The sequence below is a fragment of the Cebidichthys violaceus genome, unplaced genomic scaffold (assembly GCF_023349555.1).
Source record: "Cebidichthys violaceus isolate CVI_PGR_0920_01 unplaced genomic scaffold, fCebVio1.0.p SCAF_32, whole genome shotgun sequence".
Taxonomy (NCBI): Eukaryota; Metazoa; Chordata; class Actinopteri; order Perciformes; family Stichaeidae; genus Cebidichthys; species Cebidichthys violaceus.
In genome coordinates, this window is record NW_027176506.1 from 1657738 (window position 1) to 1672594 (window position 14857).

At 47.1% G+C, this 14857-nt stretch overlaps 22 non-coding genes and 1 pseudogene across 22 annotated transcripts; all 23 read right to left on the minus strand.

Moving 5' to 3' along the window:
- Window positions 1-173: 173 nt before the first annotated feature.
- Window positions 174-337, minus strand: LOC137882717 (U1 spliceosomal RNA). The gene has a single exon (XR_011104142.1). It is a non-coding gene; the product is annotated as a U1 spliceosomal RNA (small nuclear RNA).
- A 672-nt stretch (window positions 338-1009) lies between these two features.
- On the minus strand, window positions 1010-1200 carry LOC137882958 (U2 spliceosomal RNA). The gene has a single exon (XR_011104373.1). It is a non-coding gene; the product is annotated as a U2 spliceosomal RNA (small nuclear RNA).
- Window positions 1201-1379: 179 nt separating this feature from the next.
- Window positions 1380-1494, minus strand: LOC137883165 (U5 spliceosomal RNA). Its single transcript, XR_011104556.1, has one exon. It is a non-coding gene; the product is annotated as a U5 spliceosomal RNA (small nuclear RNA).
- A 496-nt stretch (window positions 1495-1990) lies between these two features.
- LOC137882768 (U1 spliceosomal RNA) lies at window positions 1991-2154 on the minus strand. The gene has a single exon (XR_011104192.1). It is a non-coding gene; the product is annotated as a U1 spliceosomal RNA (small nuclear RNA).
- Window positions 2155-2827: 673 nt separating this feature from the next.
- LOC137882879 (U2 spliceosomal RNA) lies at window positions 2828-3018 on the minus strand. Its single transcript, XR_011104298.1, has one exon. It is a non-coding gene; the product is annotated as a U2 spliceosomal RNA (small nuclear RNA).
- Window positions 3019-3196: 178 nt separating this feature from the next.
- Window positions 3197-3311, minus strand: LOC137883125 (U5 spliceosomal RNA). The gene has a single exon (XR_011104520.1). It is a non-coding gene; the product is annotated as a U5 spliceosomal RNA (small nuclear RNA).
- Window positions 3312-3794: 483 nt separating this feature from the next.
- On the minus strand, window positions 3795-3958 carry LOC137882779 (U1 spliceosomal RNA). Its single transcript, XR_011104203.1, has one exon. It is a non-coding gene; the product is annotated as a U1 spliceosomal RNA (small nuclear RNA).
- Window positions 3959-4631: 673 nt separating this feature from the next.
- On the minus strand, window positions 4632-4822 carry LOC137882981 (U2 spliceosomal RNA). Its single transcript, XR_011104395.1, has one exon. It is a non-coding gene; the product is annotated as a U2 spliceosomal RNA (small nuclear RNA).
- A 179-nt stretch (window positions 4823-5001) lies between these two features.
- On the minus strand, window positions 5002-5116 carry LOC137883093 (U5 spliceosomal RNA). Its single transcript, XR_011104491.1, has one exon. It is a non-coding gene; the product is annotated as a U5 spliceosomal RNA (small nuclear RNA).
- A 496-nt stretch (window positions 5117-5612) lies between these two features.
- Window positions 5613-5776, minus strand: LOC137882761 (U1 spliceosomal RNA). The gene has a single exon (XR_011104185.1). It is a non-coding gene; the product is annotated as a U1 spliceosomal RNA (small nuclear RNA).
- A 672-nt stretch (window positions 5777-6448) lies between these two features.
- LOC137882880 (U2 spliceosomal RNA) lies at window positions 6449-6639 on the minus strand. Its single transcript, XR_011104299.1, has one exon. It is a non-coding gene; the product is annotated as a U2 spliceosomal RNA (small nuclear RNA).
- Window positions 6640-6817: 178 nt separating this feature from the next.
- Window positions 6818-6932, minus strand: LOC137883126 (U5 spliceosomal RNA). The gene has a single exon (XR_011104521.1). It is a non-coding gene; the product is annotated as a U5 spliceosomal RNA (small nuclear RNA).
- A 483-nt stretch (window positions 6933-7415) lies between these two features.
- Window positions 7416-7579, minus strand: LOC137882791 (U1 spliceosomal RNA). The gene has a single exon (XR_011104214.1). It is a non-coding gene; the product is annotated as a U1 spliceosomal RNA (small nuclear RNA).
- A 673-nt stretch (window positions 7580-8252) lies between these two features.
- Window positions 8253-8443, minus strand: LOC137882982 (U2 spliceosomal RNA). The gene has a single exon (XR_011104396.1). It is a non-coding gene; the product is annotated as a U2 spliceosomal RNA (small nuclear RNA).
- A 179-nt stretch (window positions 8444-8622) lies between these two features.
- Window positions 8623-8737, minus strand: LOC137883094 (U5 spliceosomal RNA). The gene has a single exon (XR_011104492.1). It is a non-coding gene; the product is annotated as a U5 spliceosomal RNA (small nuclear RNA).
- Window positions 8738-9233: 496 nt separating this feature from the next.
- LOC137882778 (U1 spliceosomal RNA) lies at window positions 9234-9397 on the minus strand. Its single transcript, XR_011104202.1, has one exon. It is a non-coding gene; the product is annotated as a U1 spliceosomal RNA (small nuclear RNA).
- Window positions 9398-10070: 673 nt separating this feature from the next.
- On the minus strand, window positions 10071-10261 carry LOC137883025 (U2 spliceosomal RNA). The gene has a single exon (XR_011104437.1). It is a non-coding gene; the product is annotated as a U2 spliceosomal RNA (small nuclear RNA).
- A 241-nt stretch (window positions 10262-10502) lies between these two features.
- LOC137882609 (U5 spliceosomal RNA) lies at window positions 10503-10619 on the minus strand. The gene has a single exon (XR_011104041.1). It is a non-coding gene; the product is annotated as a U5 spliceosomal RNA (small nuclear RNA).
- Window positions 10620-11115: 496 nt separating this feature from the next.
- LOC137882802 (U1 spliceosomal RNA) lies at window positions 11116-11279 on the minus strand. Its single transcript, XR_011104225.1, has one exon. It is a non-coding gene; the product is annotated as a U1 spliceosomal RNA (small nuclear RNA).
- A 673-nt stretch (window positions 11280-11952) lies between these two features.
- On the minus strand, window positions 11953-12143 carry LOC137882842 (U2 spliceosomal RNA). The gene has a single exon (XR_011104262.1). It is a non-coding gene; the product is annotated as a U2 spliceosomal RNA (small nuclear RNA).
- Window positions 12144-12321: 178 nt separating this feature from the next.
- On the minus strand, window positions 12322-12436 carry LOC137883127 (U5 spliceosomal RNA). The gene has a single exon (XR_011104522.1). It is a non-coding gene; the product is annotated as a U5 spliceosomal RNA (small nuclear RNA).
- A 496-nt stretch (window positions 12437-12932) lies between these two features.
- On the minus strand, window positions 12933-13096 carry LOC137882813 (U1 spliceosomal RNA). Its single transcript, XR_011104236.1, has one exon. It is a non-coding gene; the product is annotated as a U1 spliceosomal RNA (small nuclear RNA).
- Window positions 13097-13748: 652 nt separating this feature from the next.
- LOC137883060 (U2 spliceosomal RNA) lies at window positions 13749-13964 on the minus strand (annotated as a pseudogene).
- Window positions 13965-14857: the final 893 nt, after the last annotated feature.

The window sequence follows — 14857 nt, forward strand, 5'->3', positions numbered from 1 at the left end:
TGGCACACCTGTCCAAGCCCTCCATGGTCAAGCACCATGGTCTAGTTAAGGACATCTTTCTTCCTTTTCACAAACGCCCAGGACTCGGCTACAGGAATCGGCAAGCGGAATAGCAGCATGTTGAGGTCCATGTCTGTCTACCAACCGTGTGATATTTTTTTCAACTTAAAAATCAGGGGAGAGCGCGAACGCAGTCCCCCACTACCAGAAATTATGCAGCTGAGATTCCCACATTTGGGGAATTCGCAGTGGTCAGCACAACCGGAGTGCAATGGTTGAGCCTCACCCTGGGTGAACCACCTTCTTGATCATGGTATCTTCCCTGCCAGGTAAGTATGAATTGGAAGACACAGAGACAGGGGCGGCATTCCCAGACACAGTACTCTGGATGACGGTTCCCAGATGGCATAATCCCAGAGTCAGCATTAGCTTCCCTTGGCAAGCTGTTTCTGCTTCTGAGAAAGCAAACACAGCCCAGCAACCAAACAAAAATCTAAGCATGCTAACAATGGAAGGATCTTCGGAACACATTTCTCCCACAAAGAAGGAAAATATCGGTGAGGAGAACACGCAATCATTTTAGGCCCATCCAAAAAGCCACACCCACTTCTCTCGGCAAACCCGGGCAATTTGCATTACTCAACACACAGCTTCACAGCATACAACAGACACTGCTGCACAGCTACGCTTGCACTTTTCTGGACAATCTGCAAACGAAATAGAGCCTACAAAATGACATCACCCACAATCTGACTCGGAGGACGGAAATTAGCATTCAGAGCTGGAAATTTCCCCAAGCAGTCAGGGCTGATGTATACAGTGATTTGAGGCTGGGAGCACAGTGTTGTTCCACAAAGGGCCTCGGTAAGGAGTAAACAGGGCCTTTGTTTGCCACAAGTCCCGGCCTTGAAGACAGACAGCGACTGTGACTCGCGTCGTCCATTTCAGAGTCAAATCAATCAACAGACTGATCCATTTAGATTGGTGTTCGGTTGTCCACAAGGCATTTGAAGAGTGCACCGTTCCCGGCAATGGTGCAATACCGGGTCAATGCGTGGAGTGAACGGAGCAAGCCCCTTTTTCATCTACCAATGCTAAAAATCTGCTTAATACATTATCCTCATATAGAGGACATATCAGATATTAAACTGATAAGAACAGATACTACACTTGATCTTAGCCAAAAGGCCGAGAAGCGATGAGCCCCAACTGTTTGCTTCCTGAGGCAACTTCCTGACACATTTCTCCCTTGTCGTGGTGCAGTTCATTCAATGGGTCATGGCAGTGGCTGCTGCTTTGCACACCTGTCCAAACACTCCATAGTCAAGCACCTTGGTCTAGTTAAGGACAGCTGTCTTTCTTTTCACAAGTGTACAAGGCTCAGCCAAACGGCAAAGCCTGCCAAAAATAGGTTTAACTCATTGGTGTTCCTCTCCACGGAAGTCTTTAGTAAAAGGCGAAAGACTTGTGCTTTATGAAGAGAAACCAAAGTAAGTACAGCACTCTTGTCGAGAGCAGCTGAAGACCCTAGTCGTCTCAGTCAAAACGCTCATGGTAAGCCTGAGTTGACGTGCCCTGTTCCAAATCCAAAGCCACACCCCTGCCCACATCTTAAAGAGGGCAATATTCTCCAATGTACTATTTCCTTCCCCCCAATCAAAAGCACAAATCTCGCTGTGTTATTTTTTCTTCATTTCACTGTTGATTCAGAGCTGGAAATTTCCCCAAGCAGTCAGGGCTGATGTATACAGTGATTTGAGGCTGGGAGCACAGTCCTGGTGCAGTTCTTTCAATGGGGCATAGCAGTGGCTGCTGCTTGGCACACCTGTCCAAGCCCTCCATGGTCAAGCACCATGGTCTAGTTAAGGACATCTTTCTTCCTTTTCACAAACGCCCAGGACTCGGCTACAGGAATCGGCAAGCGGAATAGCAGCATGTTGAGGTCCATGTCCGTCTACCAACCGTGTGATATTTTTTTCAACTTAAAAATCAGGGGAGAGCGCGAACGCAGTCCCCCACTACCAGAAATTATGCAGTCGAGATTCCCACATTTGGGGAATTCGCAGTGGTCAGCACAACCGGAGTGCAATGGTTGAGCCTCGCCCTGGGTGAACCACCTTCTTGATCATGGTATCTTCCCTGCCAGGTAAGTATGAGTTGGAAGACACAGAGACAGGGGTGGCATTCCCAGACACAGTACTCTGGATGACGGTTCTCAGATGGCATAATCCCAGAGTCAGCATTAGCTTCCCATGGCAAGCTGTTTCTGCTTCTGAGAAAGCAAACACAGCCCAGCAACCAAACGAAAATCTAAGCATGCTAACAATGGAAAGATCTTCGGAACACATTTCTCCCACAAAGAAGGGAAAATATCGGTGAGGAGAACACGCAATCATTTTAGGCCCATCCAAAAAGCCACACCCACTTCTCTCGGCAAACCCGGGCAATTTGCATTACTCAACACACAGCTTCACAGCATACAACAGACACTGCTGCACAGCTACGCTTGCACTTTTCTGGACAATCTGCAAACGAAATAGAGCCTACAAAATGACATCACCCACAATCTGACTCGGAGGACGGAAATTAGCATTCAGAGCTGGAAATTTCCCCAAGCAGTCAGGGCTGATGTATACAGTGATTTGAGGCTGGGAGCACAGTGTTGTTCCACAAAGGGCCTCGGTAAGGAGTAAACAGGGCCTTTGTTTGCCACAAGTCCCGGCCTTGAAGACAGACAGCGACTGTGACTCGCGTCGTTCATTTCAGAGTCAAATCAATCAACAGACTGATCCATTTAGATTGGTGTTTGGTTGTCCACAAGGCATTTAAAGAGTGCACCGTTCCCGGCAATGCTGCAATACCGGGTCAATGCGTGGAGTGAACGGAGCAAGCCCCTTTTTCATCTCCCAATGCTAAAAATCTGCTTAATACATTATCCTCATATAGAGGACATATCAGATTTTAAACTGATAAGAACAGATACTACACTTGATCTTAGCCAAAAGGCCGAGAAGCGATGAGCCCCAACTGTTTGCTTCCTGAGGCAACCTCCTGACACATTTCTCCCTTGTCGTGGTGCAGTTCATTCAATGGGTCATGGCAGTGGCTGCTGCTTTGCACACCCGTCCAAACCCTCCATAGTCAAGCACCCTGGTCTAGTTAAGGACAGCTGTCTTTCTTTTCACAAGTGTACAAGTCTCAGCCAAACGGCAAAGCCTGCCAAAAATAGTTTAACTCATTGGTGTTCCTCTCCACGGAAGTCTTTAGTAAAAGGCGAAAGACTTGTGCGTTATGAAGAGAAACCAAAGTAAGTACAGCACTCTTGTCGAGAGCAGCTGAAGACCCTAGTCGTCCCAGTCAAAACGCTCATGGTAAGCCTGAGTTGACGTGCCCTGTTCCAAATCCAAAGCCACACCCCTGCCCACATCTTAAAGAGGGCAATATTCTCCAATGTACTATTTCCTTCCCTCCAATCAAAAGCACAAATCTCACTGTGTTATTTTTTCTTCATTTCACTGTTGATTCAGAGCTGGAAATTTCCCCCAGCAGTCAGGGCTGATGTATACAGTGATTTGAGGCTGGGAGCACAGTCCTGGTGCAGTTCTTTCAATGGGGCATAGCAGTGGCTGCTGCTTGGCACACCTGTCCAAGCCCTCCATGGTCAAGCACCATGGTCTAGTTAAGGACATCTTTCTTCCTTTTCACAAACGCCCAGGACTCGGCAAGCGGAATAGCAGCATGTTGAGGTCCATGTCCGTCTACCCACCGGGTGATATTTTTTTCAACTTAAAAATCAGGGGAGAGCGCGAACGCAGTCCCCCACTACCAGAAATTATGCAGTCGAGATTCCCACATTTGGGGAATTCGCAGTGGTCAGCACAACCGGAGTGCAATGGTTGAGCCTCGCCCTGGGTGAACCACCTTCTTGATCATGGTATCTTCCCTGCCAGGTAAGTATGAGTTGGAAGACACAGAGACAGGGGTGGCATTCCCAGACACAGTACTCTGGATGACGGTTCCCAGATGGCATAATCCCAGAGTCAGCATTAGCTTCCCTTGGCAAGCTGTTTCTGCTTCTGAGAAAGCAAACACAGCCCAGCAACCAAACGAAAATCTAAGCATGCTAACAATGGAAGGATCTTCGGAACACATTTCTCCCACAAAGAAGGGAAAATATCGGTGAGGAGAACACGCAATCATTTTAGGCCCATCCAAAAAGCCACACCCACTTCTCTCGGCAAACCCGGGCAATTTGCATTACTCAACACACAGCTTCACAGCATACAACAGACACTGCTGCACAGCTACGCTTGCACTTTTCTGGACAATCTGCAAACGAAATAGAGCCTACAAAATGACATCACCCACAATCTGACTCGGAGGACGGAAATTAGCATTCAGAGCTGGAAATTTCCCCAAGCAGTCAGGGCTGATGTATACAGTGATTTGAGGCTGGGAGCACAGTGTTGTTCCACAAAGGGCCTCGGTAAGGAGTAAACAGGGCCTTTGTTTGCCACAAGTCCCGGCCTTGAAGACAGACAGCGACTGTGACTCGCGTCGTTCATTTCAGAGTCAAATCAATCAACAGACTGATCCATTTAGATTGGTGTTTGGTTGTCCACAAGGCATTTAAAGAGTGCACCGTTCCCGGCAATGCTGCAATACCGGGTCAATGCGTGGAGTGAACGGAGCAAGCCCCTTTTTCATCTCCCAATGCTAAAAATCTGCTTAATACATTATCCCCATATAGAGGACATATCAGATATTAGACTGATAAGAACAGATACTACACTTGATCTTAGCCAAAAGGCCGAGAAGCGATGAGCCCCAACTGTTTGCTTCCTGAGGCAACCTCCTGACACATTTCTCCCTTGTCGTGGTGCAGTTCATTCAATGGGTCATGGCAGTGGCTGCTGCTTTGCACACCCGTCCAAACCCTCCATAGTCAAGCACTCTGGTCTAGTTAAGGACAGCTGTCTTTCTTTTCACAAGTGTACAAGGCTCAGCCAAACGGCAAAGCCTGCCAAAAATAGGTTTAACTCATTGGTGTTCCTCTCCACGGAAGTCTTTAGTAAAAGGCGAAAGACTTGTGCGTTATGAAGAGAAACCAAAGTAAGTACAGCACTCTTGTCGAGAGCAGCTGAAGACCCTAGTCGTCCCAGTCAAAACGCTCATGGTAAGCCTGAGTTGACGTGCCCTGTTCCAAATCCAAAGCCACACCCCTGCCCACATCTTAAAGAGGGCAATATTCTCCAATGTACTATTTCCTTCCCTCCATTCAAAAGCACAAATCTCGCTGTGTTATTTTTTCTTCATTTCACTGTTGATTCAGAGCTGGAAATTTCCCCCAGCAGTCAGGGCTGATGTATACAGTGATTTGAGGCTGGCAGCACAGTCCTGGTGCAGTTCTTTCAATGGGGCATAGCAGTGGCTGCTGCTTGGCACACCTGTCCAAGCCCTCCATGGTCAAGCACCATGGTCTAGTTAAGGACATCTTTCTTCCTTTTCACAAACGCCCAGGACTCGGCTACAGGAATCGGCAAGCGGAATAGCAGCATGTTGAGGTCCATGTCTGTCTACCAACCGTGTGATATTTTTTTCAACTTAAAAATCAGGGGAGAGCGCGAACACAGTCCCCCACTACCAGAAATTATGCAGCTGAGATTCCCACATTTGGGGAATTCGCAGTGGTCAGCACAACCGGAGTGCAATGGTTGAGCCTCACCCTGGGTGAACCACCTTCTTGATCATGGTATCTTCCCTGCCAGGTAAGTATGAATTGGAAGACACAGAGACAGGGGCGGCATTCCCAGACACAGTACTCTGGATGACGGTTCCCAGATGGCATAATCCCAGAGTCAGCATTAGCTTCCCTTGGCAAGCTGTTTCTGCTTCTGAGAAAGCAAACACAGCCCAGCAACCAAACAAAAATCTAAGCATGCTAACAATGGAAGGATCTTCGGAACACATTTCTCCCACAAAGAAGGAAAATATCGGTGAGGAGAACACGCAATCATTTTAGGCCCATCCAAAAAGCCACACCCACTTCTCTCGGCAAACCCGGGCAATTTGCATTACTCAACACACAGCTTCACAGCATACAACAGACACTGCTGCACAGCTACGCTTGCACTTTTCTGGACAATCTGCAAACGAAATAGAGCCTACAAAATGACATCACCCACAATCTGACTCGGAGGACGGAAATTAGCATTCAGAGCTGGAAATTTCCCCAAGCAGTCAGGGCTGATGTATACAGTGATTTGAGGCTGGGAGCACAGTGTTGTTCCACAAAGGGCCTCGGTAAGGAGTAAACAGGGCCTTTGTTTGCCACAAGTCCCGGCCTTGAAGACAGACAGCGACTGTGACTCGCGTCGTCCATTTCAGAGTCAAATCAATCAACAGACTGATCCATTTAGATTGGTGTTTGGTTGTCCACAAGGCATTTAAAGAGTGCACCGTTCCCGGCAATGCTGCAATACCGGGTCAATGCGTGGAGTGAACGGAGCAAGCCCCTTTTTCATCTCCCAATGCTAAAAATCTGCTTAATACATTATCCTCATATAGAGGACATATCAGATTTTAAACTGATAAGAACAGATACTACACTTGATCTTAGCCAAAAGGCCGAGAAGCGATGAGCCCCAACTGTTTGCTTCCTGAGGCAACCTCCTGACACATTTCTCCCTTGTCGTGGTGCAGTTCATTCAATGGGTCATGGCAGTGGCTGCTGCTTTGCACACCCGTCCAAACCCTCCATAGTCAAGCACCCTGGTCTAGTTAAGGACAGCTGTCTTTCTTTTCACAAGTGTACAAGTCTCAGCCAAACGGCAAAGCCTGCCAAAAATAGTTTAACTCATTGGTGTTCCTCTCCACGGAAGTCTTTAGTAAAAGGCGAAAGACTTGTGCGTTATGAAGAGAAACCAAAGTAAGTACAGCACTCTTGTCGAGAGCAGCTGAAGACCCTAGTCGTCCCAGTCAAAACGCTCATGGTAAGCCTGAGTTGACGTGCCCTGTTCCAAATCCAAAGCCACACCCCTGCCCACATCTTAAAGAGGGCAATATTCTCCAATGTACTATTTCCTTCCCTCCAATCAAAAGCACAAATCTCACTGTGTTATTTTTTCTTCATTTCACTGTTGATTCAGAGCTGGAAATTTCCCCCAGCAGTCAGGGCTGATGTATACAGTGATTTGAGGCTGGGAGCACAGTCCTGGTGCAGTTCTTTCAATGGGGCATAGCAGTGGCTGCTGCTTGGCACACCTGTCCAAGCCCTCCATGGTCAAGCACCATGGTCTAGTTAAGGACATCTTTCTTCCTTTTCACAAACGCCCAGGACTCGGCAAGCGGAATAGCAGCATGTTGAGGTCCATGTCCGTCTACCCACCGGGTGATATTTTTTTCAACTTAAAAATCAGGGGAGAGCGCGAACGCAGTCCCCCACTACCAGAAATTATGCAGTCGAGATTCCCACATTTGGGGAATTCGCAGTGGTCAGCACAACCGGAGTGCAATGGTTGAGCCTCGCCCTGGGTGAACCACCTTCTTGATCATGGTATCTTCCCTGCCAGGTAAGTATGAGTTGGAAGACACAGAGACAGGGGTGGCATTCCCAGACACAGTACTCTGGATGACGGTTCCCAGATGGCATAATCCCAGAGTCAGCATTAGCTTCCCTTGGCAAGCTGTTTCTGCTTCTGAGAAAGCAAACACAGCCCAGCAACCAAACGAAAATCTAAGCATGCTAACAATGGAAGGATCTTCGGAACACATTTCTCCCACAAAGAAGGGAAAATATCGGTGAGGAGAACACGCAATCATTTTAGGCCCATCCAAAAAGCCACACCCACTTCTCTCGGCAAACCCGGGCAATTTGCATTACTCAACACACAGCTTCACAGCATACAACAGACACTGCTGCACAGCTACGCTTGCACTTTTCTGGACAATCTGCAAACGAAATAGAGCCTACAAAATGACATCACCCACAATCTGACTCGGAGGACGGAAATTAGCATTCAGAGCTGGAAATTTCCCCAAGCAGTCAGGGCTGATGTATACAGTGATTTGAGGCTGGGAGCACAGTGTTGTTCCACAAAGGGCCTCGGTAAGGAGTAAACAGGGCCTTTGTTTGCCACAAGTCCCGGCCTTGAAGACAGACAGCGACTGTGACTCGCGTCGTTCATTTCAGAGTCAAATCAATCAACAGACTGATCCATTTAGATTGGTGTTTGGTTGTCCACAAGGCATTTAAAGAGTGCACCGTTCCCGGCAATGCTGCAATACCGGGTCAATGCGTGGAGTGAACGGAGCAAGCCCCTTTTTCATCTCCCAATGCTAAAAATCTGCTTAATACATTATCCCCATATAGAGGACATATCAGATATTAGACTGATAAGAACAGATACTACACTTGATCTTAGCCAAAAGGCCGAGAAGCGATGAGCCCCAACTGTTTGCTTCCTGAGGCAACCTCCTGACACATTTCTCCCTTGTCGTGGTGCAGTTCATTCAATGGGTCATGGCAGTGGCTGCTGCTTTGCACACCCGTCCAAACCCTCCATAGTCAAGCACTCTGGTCTAGTTAAGGACAGCTGTCTTTCTTTTCACAAGTGTACAAGGCTCAGCCAAACGGCAAAGCCTGCCAAAAATAGGTTTAACTCATTGGTGTTCCTCTCCACGGAAGTCTTTAGTAAAAGGCGAAAGACTTGTGCGTTATGAAGAGAAACCAAAGTAAGTACAGCACTCTTGTCGAGAGCAGCTGAAGACCCTAGTCGTCCCAGTCAAAACGCTCATGGTAAGCCTGAGTTGACGTGCCCTGTTCCAAATCCAAAGCCACACCCCTGCCCACATCTTAAAGAGGGCAATATTCTCCAATGTACTATTTCCTTCCCTCCAATCAAAAGCACAAATCTCACCGTGTTATTTTTTCTTCATTTCACTGTTGATTCAGAGCTGGAAATTTCCCCCAGCAGTCAGGGCTGATGTATACAGTGATTTGAGGCTGGCAGCACAGTCCTGGTGCAGTTCTTTCAATGGGGCATAGCAGTGGCTGCTGCTTGGCACACCTGTCCAAGCCCTCCATGGTCAAGCACCATGGTCTAGTTAAGGACATCTTTCTTCCTTTTCACAAACGCCCAGGACTCGGCTACAGGAATCGGCAAGCGGAATAGCAGCATGTTGAGGTCCATGTCCGTCTACCAACCGTGTGATACTTCTTTCAACTTAAAAATCAGGGGAGAGCGCGAACGCACTCCCCCACCACTAGAAATTATGCAGTCGAGATTCCCACATTTGGGGAATTCGCAGTAGTCAGCACAACCGGAGTGCAATGGTTGAGCCTCGCCCTGGGTGAACCACCTTCTTGATCATGGTATCTTCCCTGCCAGGTAAGTATGAGTTGGAAGACACAGAGACAGGGGTGGCATTCCCAGACACAGTACTCTGGATGACGGTTCCCAGATGGCATAATCCCAGAGTCAGCATTAGCTTCCCTTGGCAAGCTGTTTCTGCTTCTGAGAAAGCAAACACAGCCCAGCAACCAAACGAAAATCTAAGCATGCTAACAATGGAAGGATCTTCGGAACACATTTCTCCCACAAAGAAGGGAAAATATCGGTGAGGAGAACAAGCAATCATTTTAGGCCCATCCAAAAAGCCACACCCACTTCTCTCGGCAAACCCGGGCAATTTGCATTACTCAACACACAGCTTCACAGCATACAACAGACACTGCTGCACAGCTACGCTTGCACTTTTCTGGACAATCTGCAAACGAAATAGAGCCTACAAAATGACATCACCCACAATCTGACTCGGAGGACGGAAATTAGCATTCAGAGCTGGAAATTTCCCCAAGCAGTCAGGGCTGATGTATACAGTGATTTGAGGCTGGGAGCACAGTGTTGTTCCACAAAGGGCCTCGGTAAGGAGTAAACAGGGCCTTTGTTTGCCACAAGTCCCGGCCTTGAAGACAGACAGCGACTGTAACTCGCGTCGTTCATTTCAGAATCAAATCAATCAACAGACTGACCCGTTTAGATTGGTGTTTGGTTGTCCACAAGGCATTTAAAGAGTGCACCGTTCCCGGCAACGCTGCAATACCGGGTCAATGCGTGGAGTGAAAGGAGCAAGCCCCTTTTTCATCTCCCAATGCTAAAAATCTGCTTAATACATTATCCTCATATAGAGGACACATCAGATATTAAACTGATAAGAACAGATACTACACTTGATCCTAGCCAAAAGGCCGAGAAGCGATGAGCCCCAACTGTTTGCTTCCTGAGGCAACTTCCTGACACATTTCTCCCTTGTCGTGGTGCAGTTCATTCAATGGGTCATGGCAGAGAAACCAAAGTAAGTACAGCACTCCCATGTCGTGGTGCAGTTCATTCAATGGGTCATGGCAGTGGCTGCTGCTTTGCACACCCGTCCAAACCCTCCATAGTCAAGCACCTTGGTCTCGTTAAGGACAGCTGTCTTTCTTTTCACAAGTGTGCAAGACTCAGCCAAACGGCAAAGTCTGCCAAAAATAGGTTTAACTCATTGGTGTTCCTCTCCTTCGGAAGTCTTTAGTAAAAGGCGAAAGACTTGTGCGTTATGAAGAGAAACCAAAGTAAGTACAGCACTCTTGTCGAGAGCAGCTGAAGACCCTAGTCGTCCCAGTCAAAACGCTCATGGTAAGCCTGAGTTGACGTGCCCTGTTCCAAATCCAAAGCCACACCCCTGCCCACATCTTAAAGAGGGCAATATTCTCCAATGTACTATTTCCTTCCCTCCAATCAAAAGCACAAATCTCGCTGTGTTATTTTTTCTTCATTTCGCTGTTGATTCAGAGCTGGAAATTTCCCCCAGCAATCAGGGCTGATGTATACAGTGATTTGAGGCTGGGAGCACAGTCCTGGTGCAGTTCTTTCAATGGGGCATAGCAGTGGCTGCTGCTTGGCACACCTGTCCAAGCCCTCCATGGTCAAGCACCATGGTCTAGTTAAGGACATCTTTCTTCCTTTTCACAAACGCCCAGGACTCGGCTACAGGAATCGGCAAGCGGAATAGCAGCATGTTGAGGTCCATGTCCGTCGACCAACCGTGTGATATTTTTTTCAACTTAAAAATCAGGGGAGAGCGCGAACGCAGTCCCCCACTACCAGAAATTATGCAGTCGAGATTCCCACATTTGGGGAATTCGCAGTGGTCAGCACAACCGGAGTGCAATGGTTGAGCCTCGCCCTGGGTGAACCACCTTCTTGATCATGGTATCTTCCCTGCCAGGTAAGTATGAGTTGGAAGACACAGAGACAGGGGCGGCATTCCCAGACACACTACTCTGGATGACGGTTCCCAGATGGCATAATCCCAGAGTCAGCATTAGCTTCCCTTGGCAAGCTGTTTCTGCTTCTGAGAAAGCAAACACAGCCCAGCAACCAAAAGAAAATCTAAGCATGCTAACAATGGAAGGATCTTCGGAACACATTTCTCCCACAAAGAAGGGAAAATATCGGTGAGGAGAACACGCAATCATTTTAGGCCCATCCAAAAAGCCACACCCACTTCTCTCGGCAAACCCGGGCAATTTGCATTACTCAACACACAGCTTCACAGCATACAACAGACACTGCTGCACAGCTACGCTTGCACTTTTCTGGACAATCTGCAAACGAAATAGAGCCTACAAAATGACATCACCCACAATCTGACTCGGAGGACGGAAATTAGCATTCAGAGCTGGAAATTTCCCCAAGCAGTCAGGGCTGATGTATACAGTGATTTGAGGCTGGGAGCACAGTGTTGTTCCACAAAGGGCCTCGGTAAGGAGTAAACAGGGCTTTTGTTTGCCACAAGTCCCGGCCTTGAAGACAGACAGCGACTGTGACTCGCGTCGTTCATTTCAGAGTCAAACCAATCAACAGACTGATCCATTTAGATTGGTGTTTGGTTGTCCACAAGGCATTTAAAGAGTGCACCGTTCCCGGCAATGCTGCAATACCGGGTCAATGCGTGGAGTGAACGGAGCAAGCCCCTTTTTCATCTCCCAATGCTAAAAATCTGCTTAATACATTATCCTCATATAGAGGACATATCAGATATTAAACTGATAAGAACAGATACTACACTTGATCTTAGCCAAAAGGCCGAGAAGCGATGAGCCCCAACTGTTTGCTTCCTGAGGCAACCTCCTGACACATTTCTCCCTTGTCGTGGTGCAGTTCATTCAATGGGTCATGGCAGTGGCTGCTGCTTTGCACACCCGTCCAAACCCTCCATAGTCAAGCACCCTGGTCTAGTTAAGGACAGCTGTCTTTCTTTTCACAAGTGTACAAGTCTCAGCCAAACGGCAAAGCCTGCCAAAAATAGTTTAACTCATTGGTGTTCCTCTCCACGGAAGTCTTTAGTAAAAGGCGAAAGACTTGTGCGTTATGAAGAGAAACCAAAGTAAGTACAGCACTCTTGTCGAGAGCAGCTGAAGACCCTAGTCGTCCCAGTCAAAACGCTCATGGTAAGCCTGAGTTGACGTGCCCTGTTCCAAATCCAAAGCCACACCCCTGCCCACATCTTAAAGAGGGCAATATTCTCCAATGTACTATTTCCTTCCCTCCAATCAAAAGCACAAATCTCACTGTGTTATTTTTTCTTCATTTCACTGTTGATTCAGAGCTGGAAATTTCCCCCAGCAGTCAGGGCTGATGTATACAGTGATTTGAGGCTGGGAGCACAGTCCTGGTGCAGTTCTTTCAATGGGGCATAGCAGTGGCTGCTGCTTGGCACACCTGTCCAAGCCCTCCATGGTCAAGCACCATGGTCTAGTTAAGGACATCTTTCTTCCTTTTCACAAACGCCCAGGACCCGGCTACAGGAATCGGCAAGCGGAATAGCAGCATGTTGAGGTCCATGTCCGTCTACCAACCGGGTGATATTTTTTTCAACTTAAAAATCAGGGGAGAGCGCGAACGCAGTCCCCCACTACCAGAAATTATGCAGTCGAGATTCCCACATTTGGGGAATTCGCAGTGGTCAGCACAACCGGAGTGCAATGGTTGAGCCTCGCCCTGGGTGAACCACCTTCTTGATCATGGTATCTTCCCTGCCAGGTAAGTATGAGTTGGAAGACACAGAGACAGGGGTGGCATTCCCAGACACAGTACTCTGGATGACGGTTCCCAGATGGCATAATCCATGGCAAGCTGTTTCTGCTTCTGAGAAAGCAAACACAGCCCAGCAACCAAACGAAAATCTAAGCATGCTAACAATGGAAGGATCTTCGGAACACATTTCTCCCACAAAGAAGGGAAAATATCGGTGAGGAGAACACGCAATCATTTTAGGCCCATCCAAAAAGCCACAGCCACTTCTCTCGGCAAACCCGGGCAATTTGCATTACTCAACACACAGCTTCACAGCATACAACAGACACTGCTGCACAGCTACGCTTGCACTTTTCTGGACAATCTGCAAACGAAATAGAGCCTACAAAATGACATCACCCACAATCTGACTCGGAGGACGGAAATTAGCATTCAGAGCTGGAAATTTCCCCAAGCAGTCAGGGCTGATGTATACAGTGATTTGAGGCTGGGAGCACAGTGTTGTTCCACAAAGGGCCTCGGTAAGGAGTAAACAGGGCCTTTGTTTGCCACAAGTCCCGGCCTTGAAGACAGACAGCGACTGTGACTCGCGTCGTTCATTTCAGAGTCAAATCAATCAACAGACTGATCCATTTAGATTGGTGTTTGGTTGTCAACGAGGCATTTAAAGAGTGCACCGTTCCCGGCAATGCTGCAATACCGGGTCAATGTGTGGAGTGAACGGAGCAAGCCCCTTTTTCATCTCCCAATGCTAAAAATCTGCTTAATACATTATCCTCATATAGAGGACATATCAGATATTAAAAACGAGGCCTATTTGCAGGCCTCAGCTCGAATAAAGATAAGAAATACCTAATTAATTGTATAAAAAAAAAAAAAAAAAAAAAAAAATTTTTTTATATATTTTTGAGATGAGAAAAATCATGGAACTATCAGAATACATGTTACTGGTTCACATAAGATAAGGATGGAACACAGCAGAACTTGGAAAACTCAAAAGCTTGATCTTGAAAAACAGCACTTTTAGGGTATTGTTTTTTGGAAAGTATGGGTATCCAAGACTTTTAATATGCTGGGCTCTTAGAACAACTGATATAGGCTCTATATACACAGCTATACATAGATACAGTGAAACATTTATGAAATATAGAGCATTTCAAATTAGAAAACTGATCAAATACTCCAATATTTGAATAAAAAAGTATTTTTAAAATTCAAAAACACTCTATATCACTTCTATGTATCACTCATGATGTTCATTGAATCAATAGACCGAAGATTGGACCTTTTTTGAGTGTTTTAAGCTCTTTCTATGCCCTTTTTAGTTATTTAGTTTAAGGTCAAATCCTGCTTCGACTCTCTGTTCAGGGCTGTATCTCAGCCCCCCCCTCTCCGATTTTCACCATTGAGACATCCTTCGAACCGTAGGAGCCAATAGAATTGCCTGGAATTGAAAGCTAGATGATTGACAGCACTATTAGCCAATAAAGCTCAAAAAGGTCCAGCTCTGAAATCTGATTTGCTGAGCTTCCAACCCTCCCAAGAATCCGAGGAGTGTCCGAGAGACACGAATCGAACGGATTCACACGGAGCAGCAGCAGCTGGACAAACATGCGTTGGAAGTACGGAGATATTCCATTTTTTCGCTGAGATTCGACCAAAAGTAAGTACAATATTCGATGAAAGCTGTGTGACTTTTTGTGTTCGAAGCTGAATATCTCTGCGATGGTTTTCCGGGGAGAGAAATGGAAACTATGTCCGTAATCTCCGTCAGG